General features: G+C 43.7%; 1 protein-coding gene across 4 annotated transcripts in view; it reads right to left on the bottom strand.

Annotated features, from left to right (window-relative positions):
* Positions 1-9,339, bottom strand: part of ZCCHC11 (zinc finger, CCHC domain containing 11) — a 157,802-nt gene that overhangs the window by 148,031 nt on the left and 432 nt on the right. The gene's annotated exons all lie outside the window — the stretch shown is intronic.

Below are 9,339 nucleotides of genomic sequence, written 5' to 3'. Positions count from 1 at the left end.
ATTACTGGGACACTGAGACTCGGGGCCCCTTAGGGCATGACTGAGGAGCAGCCATAGCTGCTTGCTCTGCCCTGTTGATCCCCAGAGACCCTGCCCCACCCAAGCTGTACGCAGAGGCTTTTGCATATGAAAGGCCTGGCCCTTTGCAATCTGAAAATTACCTAACAAACTGCAGCTGGGTAGAGAAACCCAGAACTTCTAAAAGAAGGCCCAAGGCCCCACAGCAGCTTGCATTGCTTCACAGCTGGGCTCCTGCTGGGTAGCCTCAGGCAGAGGCTAAATTAGCACCTCCTTAGAGATCCAAGAGCCAGTGTACCCAGTGGTCAGAGTGGGACCATCCAGATTACAACTCCTCAGATCCATAAGGGACACACTCAGGGGGCAGACTCAGTGAGCACCAAAGCCCCACTGAAGCAAGTCTTGCCCCAGAAGGGTGTCTCCAGCACAGAAGTTCTCCCACCATAGACACAGCTGATTCTCACAGCCAATTGGCCTGGAGGTCAATTCCTCCCAGTGATACCTACAACAATCAAGGCTTAACTACAACAAGACTGTGCACACAGCCCACAAAGGGGTGCACCAAGAGTGTCCACCTCAGGTAATTGGGGAGGCTGAGCCACTGGGCCCTATAGGACACCTAACACAGAAAGCCACTCTATCAACACAGGGAAGCATAAAAAATGCCGAGACAAAGAAACAGGTCACAAATGACAGAAATGGAGGAAAGCAAACTACTGGATATAGAGTTCAAAACCACACTTTTAAAGTTTTTCAAGAATTCTCTAGAAACCGCCAATAAACTTAATGAAACCCTCAAGAAATCTAGTGATATCCTCGAGGTTATGAAAAAGGACCAACTAGAAATTAAGCATACACTGACTGAAATAAAAAATATTATACAGAGTTCCAACAGCAGACTAGAGGATCGCAAGAATCAAGTCAAAGATTTGAAATACAAAGAAGCAAAAAACACCCAACCGGAAAAACAAAAAGAAAAAAGAAGGCAGCCAGTCAATGGTTTTCTCTTATCGTTGATGTTTCTATCTCTCTCTCCCTCTCCCTTCCTCTCTGAAATCAATAAAAATATTTATTTAAAGAAAGAAAAGAGCAAAAGACCCTCATTTAGTCTGGCTGAAAAGGAGGGAAGTGTGTTGCTCTGAACAATAAAGTAACTAGCTTCCCCGGAGGCTGCAGAGGGAGAGTATACAGGCATCTGGGCCTGGGGAGGGGAGGAGGCAGGCAGGGGTCAGGGAACCTGACCAGAGTGGACATTCCCTTGATGACAGTGAGCACTGGCTTCCTGCCAAGTGCTGTCATCTCCTCCCTTCTCCCCAAACCTCCAGTAAAGACTGGCGTTGGCCAGGGAGAAGGAGGGAGATTGGCCACTGGGGGAACCAGGAAGATGAAAAGAGGTGGAAAACAGCAGGACCATTGTGTGAGTCTGGGTTATCTGATGCTATGTGAGGGCTCTTGACCCAAGTGCTGAAGAGGCCAAAACAAACTTCTGGAACAAACTCTCTTCAGATCACCTTTGCCTGTGACAGGTCCTGGTGCTGCAGGATGAGGAGCACGCCCCCATGGGAGCCCCTGGGATCGACTGGACAAAAATCGTACACCTATGGATGAGGACAGTTGGGAGGGGGTAAGGGCAGAGGGTTGGGTGGGAACCAGGTGGAGGGGAGCTATGGGGGGAAAAAAGAGGAACAACTGTAATAATCTGAACAATAAAGATTTAATTTTTAAAAAAAGTAGTTCTAGTCATGGGTTGACAAAGTTAATTAAGAGTCTTTTGCAGCAGATGACATGATATTGTATATAAAGAACCCTAAAGATTCCACAAAAAAATTACTAGAACTGATAAATGAATTCAGTAAAGTAGCAGGTTGCAAAATAAATATCCAGAAATCTGTTGCATTTTTATACACCAATAATGAGTTGTCAAAAAGGGAAACTAAGAAAGCAATACCATTTACAATTGCATTCCAAAAAATAAAATGCCTAGGAATAAGTTTAACCAAGGATGTAAAAAACCTGTATTCAGAAAATTATAAGACACTGGAGAAAGAAATTGAAGAAGACACAAATACGTGGAAGCATATACTGAGTTCATAGATAGGAAGAATTAACATCATTAAAATGTCCATACTACCCAAAGCAATCTAGATTCAATGCAATTCCTATCAAGATACCAATGGCATATTTCACAAAAGATCCCAAATAGCCACAGTGTTCTTGAGAAAGAAAAACAAAGTTAGACGAATCATGCTACCTGATATCAAACTATACTACAAGGCCACAGTAATCAAAATAGCATGGTACTGGCATAAAAATAGACATATAGATCAATGGAACAAAACATAGAAAGCCCAGAAATAAACCCACACTTTTATGGTTAATTAATATTTGACAAAAGAGGCAACAACATACAATGGGTAAAGATAGTGTAGTCAATAAATGGTGTTGGAAAAATTGAACAGACACGTGCAAAAAATTAAACTAGACCATCCTCTTACACCATACACAAGAATAAACTCAAAATGGATTAAAGATTTAAATGTTAGACTCAAAACCATAAAAATCCTAGAAGAAAACATAGGCAGTAAAATCTTGGACATTTATTATAGCAATCTTTTTTTCTTTTTCTTTTTTAAATATGAGTGTGTGTTTTTTTTATTGATTTTAGACAGAGAGGAAGAGAGAGAGAGAGAGAAAAATCAATGAGAAAGAAACATCGATCGGCTGCCTCCTACACGCCCCCCCACCCCTGACTGGGGATCAAGTCCACAACCCGGGGCATGTGCCCTGACTGGGGATCGAACCAATGACCTCTTGGTGCATGGGATGATGCTCAACCCACTGAGAAACACTGGCTGGGCATTTTTTCTGATATAGCTCCTCAGGCAAGGTAAACAAAAGAAAAAATAAACAAATGGGACTACATCAAGCTAAACAATTTTTTCACAGCAAAGGAAACCATCAACAAAATGGAAAGATAACCCGCTGAATGGGAGAACATATTCGCCAATGATACATCTGAAAAGAAACTTAATATCCAAAATTTATAAAGAATTCATAAAACTCAAAAACAAACAATTCAATTTAAAAATGGGCAAAGGACCTGAATAGACACTTCTCCAAAGAGAACACACAGATGGCCAATAGACATATGAAAAGATGCTCAACATCACTAAGCATCAGAGAAATGCAAATTAAAACCACCTCACTGAAGTCAGAATGGCTATCATCAATAAATCAACAGACAAGTGTTGGTGACGATGTGGAAAAAGAGAACCCTCATGCACTGTTGGTAGGAATGCAAATTGGTGGAACCACTGTGGAAAACAGTATGGCGTTACCTCAAAAAATTAAAAATGGAACTGCCTTATAAGGCAGCAATTCTCCTTCGGGGTATATATCCTAAAGAATCCCAAAACACTGATTGGAAAGAATATATGCACCCTTATGTTCATTACAGCATTATTTACAGTAGCCAAGATTTGGAAGCAGCCCAAGTGCCCATCAGTAGATGAGCTGCCTCTGCCGCTTAGCAGCTGAGTGACTCATGGGCAAAGTATTTTACTTCTCGGGGCCTCAATGGGTCATGATGCCTCCCAGAGGAGGGACATCAAGAATATTAGTCACACCTCATAGTCCTATTGTGGTACATATTTACACAATGGAATACTACTCAGCCATAAAAGAGAAGGAACTCTTACCTTTGCGACAGACAACATGGACAGACCTGGAGAGTATTATGCTAAGTGAAATAAGCCAGTCAGAGAAATACAGGCACCATATGATTTCGCTCATATGTGGGCTCTAATGAAGAAAATAAACTAACAAACAAAATAGAAACACACTCATAGATTCAGAGATCAGACTGACAGCTGTCAGAGGGGAGCGGGGCTATGAGGCTGGGTGAAAAAGGTGAAGGGATTAAGCAAAGAAAAAAACAAAAAACTCATAGACACAGACTGACAATGTGGATGAGGTAGAAGAGGGTAAAGGGGGGATAAATGGTGATGGAAGGAGACTTGACTCGGGGTGGTGAAAACACAGTACAATGTACAGATGATGTATTATAGAATTGTACACCTGAAACCTATATAACTCTATCAACCAATACCACCCCCAAAGATTCAATGAGTCTTCTGTAGACAAAGGCTGAAGTTTTTCTTGTATGTAGACCTAGCATGAGACATAAACCTTGCTCTTAGCAAAGTGGGAGGAAGAAGAGAAGCAACCTTTACTGAGTGCTCACATAGCTATATCTTATCCCAATGAGACAGGTACTATGACTTCTATATTACAGATGAGGCTAAATGTAAAGTACAAAGTGTACCCTAGCCAACTGGTTGCCAAGTAGCGATTGGAATCCAGGCTAATCTGGTACCAAAATCCCTGCCTTTCCCTCTATTCTCTGCTTTCGGCACTTCAGTAACACTCCAGTAGGGACAGGGAGGGTTCAGCGTTGGAGACACTGGTTCTTGGAGAGAACCAGACATTCACTCCAGGGTGCAGCGGTCTTGGAATAAATTCCAGAAATGGATGATCTTAGGCTGGAAAAGAACTGTGAACGTGAAAAATGCTTAATAACATGGAAAGTGCTGGACGCTTGCTGAGACCAGAGCAGAAGATAGGCAAAAGCAGGGGGACATTTGTAATACTCAACAATAAAGATAAAATAAAATAAAATGAAGAAGGAGGAGGAGGAGAAGGAGAAGGAGAAGGAGGAAGAGGGCAAAGGCAGTGTTTCTTTGAGCTTTGGGGACTGGCAGACCAGAACAAATCCTAGTATCTGCCATTCCTGAATGGGTCCTGGGGTGAATAAATTAACCTAAGTTTCAATAGCATTATATATTAAAATACCCATATTTCAAAATTATTTGTTTGTTTATTAGTTTCTTCCTCGAGGCAGGGTTGACCTTTATGGTCATGTAGGTTTTGAAGGTGTCCAGAAGAAGAGATAAGTGAGAGTTGAAATCTAGTTTGAACTCTAATTACCAAGGCTTATCTTCAGCATGGAGCTACATCAGGCCAGAGGATGAGGTATATTTCTTTCTGATTTGCACAAAGGCACACAAAGGAACAGAGGCAGTACAAAGCAGCAGCCCTGCCTTTGAGAACCAGGCCCTAGGCTGTGACACCAGGGCTGAAGCAGGTACAACTTCTGACCTGGAGTTTGAAACTGTGATTCCTGTGAGATGGTGGAACATGGAAGGTGCTCAATGACTGGTACATGTACAGTCAAGACAGTAGATGCTTTTAGAGAGAGTGGAAGGGAGAGAGGGATCGGGGGAGAAAGAGAAAAACATTGATGTGAGAGAGTCACATCATTGTGTCTCTCGGGCAAGAGCTTAACTGGGCAGGGATAAAGCCTGCAACGGAGGTACGAGGTTTGTGTCCTTAACTGGGAATTGAACCAGCTACCCTTTGGTCTCTGGGCTGGTGCTCTAACCATTGAGCAACTGGCCAGGGCTGTCCCTGCATTTTTTTGTTCCACCATGGCAAAGCTACTTCTCTTAGGATGAGATACAAGAGCCTCATTCTGGAAGATTGGGGAAAGAATCCGAGGGAGTCACTAGGGAAGGGGTCCAGGTGGGCACAAGCTGGGGCTGTAGGGCAAGAGGAGAGTCCAGGGACTCCTAACGGACCACACATGTGGCCAAGCCCAGTGAGAAGAACTGTGTTCTCAATCACAGGAGGGTTGCACCGGATTCTCATCCCCAATTGATTGGTTAACTGCAGTCACTAGTCACCCAGCTGCAGCTGCAAGCTGTGCGGCCCACCACAGGGAGCAGGCGCCTCCCACCCTCCCCCTAACCCTCTCCAAGAAAACAGGCTCCTGGAGCAAGGCTGCCTTGGTTTAGAGGGCACTATTTTGAAAACCACTCAGAGGGGCTTCCTTCCAGTTATGGCTTTCCAAGTGCCAGGCTTTGGCTCTTCCTACTGCCCTGATAAGAGAGGAAAGGTGACCACAGGTGACTGAAACTTATTACTGGTACATTCTTGAGCAAGTTACTTAACCTCTCTGGGTCCAGTTTTCGTATCCGTAAAGTGGGTGTAAAATTGTGTGTGTATGTGTGCATCTGGAACTCTCCATACCAAAGTATTAAATGATATTTCTGTGTGGAGAGATTATAGGTGATTTTTATTTTGGTTTATTTATATTTTCTAATTTGTGTTTTATAATAAACTAGAGGCCTGATGCACGAAATTTGGGCAAGAGTAGGCCTTCCTTCCCCCAGCTGTCAGCACTGGCTTCCCTCTGGCACCTAAGACCCGGGCTTCCCTCGCAGCCCCGGCTTTTGTCCGGAAGGAGGTCTGGAAGGACGTCTGGTCTAATTAGCATATTATGCTTTTATTATTATAGATATGTATTATTTACTTATTTTTTAATAGAGTTATACTGCATAGGGTTGTTGTACGGATTAAAGGAGATAATGACAAGCACAGCACAATTTCTACTTTGCGTGTGTTCCCCGTAACTGTGAATTCTCCCTGCTTACCCTTCTCTCATACTTTCCTTTCCTTCTGGTGTTAGAGACACTGACCCCCAAACCTCAGTTGGAGAGGAATGAAGAGGTGGTACAAGACTCTGGTTTCAGCTACTGGCTGTGTGGCTTTGGGTAAATCACTTAACCTCCTCGAGTCTCAGTTATCTTGTCTGCAAAATGGAAAGAATAACACCTACTTCAAAGGAAGTTTTCAAGACTATATGACATACAAGATGTAAAACTGTCTGGCACATAGTAGGTCTGCAATAAGTGTCTGCAGGAAGAAACATGATGCATGTGATAAAGTAACAAGCATTGGAGTAGGAGCTAGACCAGAAGAGGCAGAAGATTTTAGCATAGATTCTACAGAACCCAGGGGATCCATGGATAGAGTTGAAAAAATTACATCCTTGTTTTCACTAACCTCCAACTAAAATGTAGCATTTCCTTCTATCATGCATGTAAGCAACAAATCACAACAGTATTAGCAGTACCTGAGACTCCGTCACCAATAGAAATCATAGATATTTCTGTATTGCATTACAGTAACGAGGTCTTGAAATACTGTTTACACTCATTGACTACCTCGAAATTACAATAGGTAATAGACCAATTTCTAGAGCTTGTTATTTAATGTTTTTAAAAAGGACTAAATCACAAAATAAATATTTTGATAATGATTTTATATAATTGGTTTCCTCTGTATTCCAAAGTAATTTATTTTTCGTAGTTAAAAATATCCTTCTGAATAGAGGTCCATAGTCTTCATCAAAATGCCAAAGGGTCCCCTGGCTAGACAGACGTGGGTACCAGTCCTGCCTGTGTGACACTGGGCTTGTTATGTCTCTCAGAGGCACAATCATCCTAGCTTGGCTCACACAGGGTTGTTGGAAGGAACAAATTAATTCTTGGCTGGAAAAAGACTTTGAAAACTGTTGGCAGCTTCCCAATTTTACCAAAAGCCAGAGCAGAGCGCTTTCTACTGCCCAGCTGAACCCCATGTCTCCAGGAGTGCTCTCTCCCTTCTACAGGATTCCACGCCTCCCCTTTACTCTCCATCTTATAAATAAAGAGGCCAAAATGCACCTCCATTAGAGTACACTATCCAGTGCACAGTTTGCAGAAATCTCCAGCTGGAAAAAGTTTTCTGAGGGATAATAACAATTCCCTCCAGTTTTCATATTTGACCTAAGAGTGATTCTTGAGGACACTACCCCCTCAAAACTCTTCCCTGGTCCTTCAGACGGTGACCCCTCTTCAGATGGCCATGGTCCCTGCATTTCCCCTTTCACTGCCCTGTCCTGTGATGTCTGTCTGACTCCCCCACTATACTATGTGTTTCTCAAGAGCAGACCCAGACCCAATCCTCTCAGGGGCCCCAGGTCAAAGGCATGGCACACATTTGTATCTTAGGAGCTGGCTTAGATGAAGAAAAGGAACTGGAAGCACAGAGAGAAAAACTGAGGAAGGGTTTGACCTAGGGCTTGAGCCCAGATCCCCGGATGCCCATGATTTATCCCACACACACCCAAAGCAAGGGATGGAAGAATTGGGGAGTCCCAACGCATCCCATCATTTCCTACTCTACCCACTGCTGTGAAAAATGAGGAGAGCTACCAATGAAGCGTGTACAATGGGAGGTGTCAGATTCAGTGGCTTTTAAATCTTTTGACCTGGCTCAGAGTAAGAAATGCATTTTACAAAGCATTACTATCTGCCATGCACTTTCCCCATTCCATTTAATTATTATTTTTAACGCTAGCTGTGACTCAATAACTGATTACATGGCCCACCGGTCCTTTTCAAGCCCCAGTACCCTGTGATTGGCTGAAAGGGAATTATTCACATAATGAATGGGACAATTAACGAGCAGAAGTCCCTGGTCCTGGCTCAGTGCGATCCAGCCAAACTGCGAATCTCTCAGAGCCTCAGTTTCCCCAATGTACCCTGAGAGGACAGACAGGAAATCTCTAAGGCAGCGGTTCTCAACCTGAGGGTCGCGACCCCTTTGGGGGTCGATCGACCCTTTCACAGGGGTCGCCTAAGACCATCGGAAAACACATATATAATTACATATTGTTTTTGTGATTAATCACAATGCTTTAATTATGTTCCATTTGTAACAATGAAAATACATCCTGCATATCAGATATTTACATGACAATTCATAACAGTAGTAAAATTACAGTTATGAAGTAGCAATGAAAATAATTTTATGGTTGGGGGTCACCACAACATGAGGAACTGTATTAAAGGGTCGCGGCATTAGGAAGGTTGAGAACCATTGCTCTAAGGGCTTCATACAGCCCCTTCAGATTGTGGTTCTCTGACCCTAGTGAGAACAGTGCCCTTATGAACTGGAAATAATTTTTGAGAATGAAGAGGTGTACTGGCTTTGCTTCCTGGTGGGTGGGGTCACCATCTGGGACATTAATTAGCCCCCTTGTCCTAGGCCAGTGTGGACAGGGTGTGAACAGGGGAGTAGGAACATGTCAGTGCATGAGCTAGCTGCTCAGGGAAGGAATGAACCGGCAAGGGAGCCAGAGGATGAGGGCATTTAAAAGTCCACTGGTAGAGAGGCGCTGTGAGAGCAAGGCCCGGGGAAGGAGCCGGACCCAGGTTACAATCCCGCGGGCTTGAGGGCCAGGAAAGATGACTTCTCTCTGCCCCTGAGCTCTCCTTTATAAAATGGGTTTGAAAATCCTTGGTCCTCGGAGTTGTTGTGAAGGTTACGTGAGGTCAGGTGTTAACCATCCCATACTGACCCTACTGTGTGGTCGCCGGCTGGTTGCGCCCCGCGCCCCGCACTAGCCTGCCTCTGCCCTGAGATGCCCGCGCCCCG

This window comes from Myotis brandtii, unplaced genomic scaffold (genome assembly GCF_000412655.1).
Source record: "Myotis brandtii unplaced genomic scaffold, ASM41265v1 scaffold382, whole genome shotgun sequence".
Classification (NCBI taxonomy): Eukaryota; Metazoa; Chordata; class Mammalia; order Chiroptera; family Vespertilionidae; genus Myotis; species Myotis brandtii.
The sequence above is the reverse complement of the archived record's forward strand: the minus strand, read 5'-3'. Positions and strand labels throughout refer to the sequence as shown.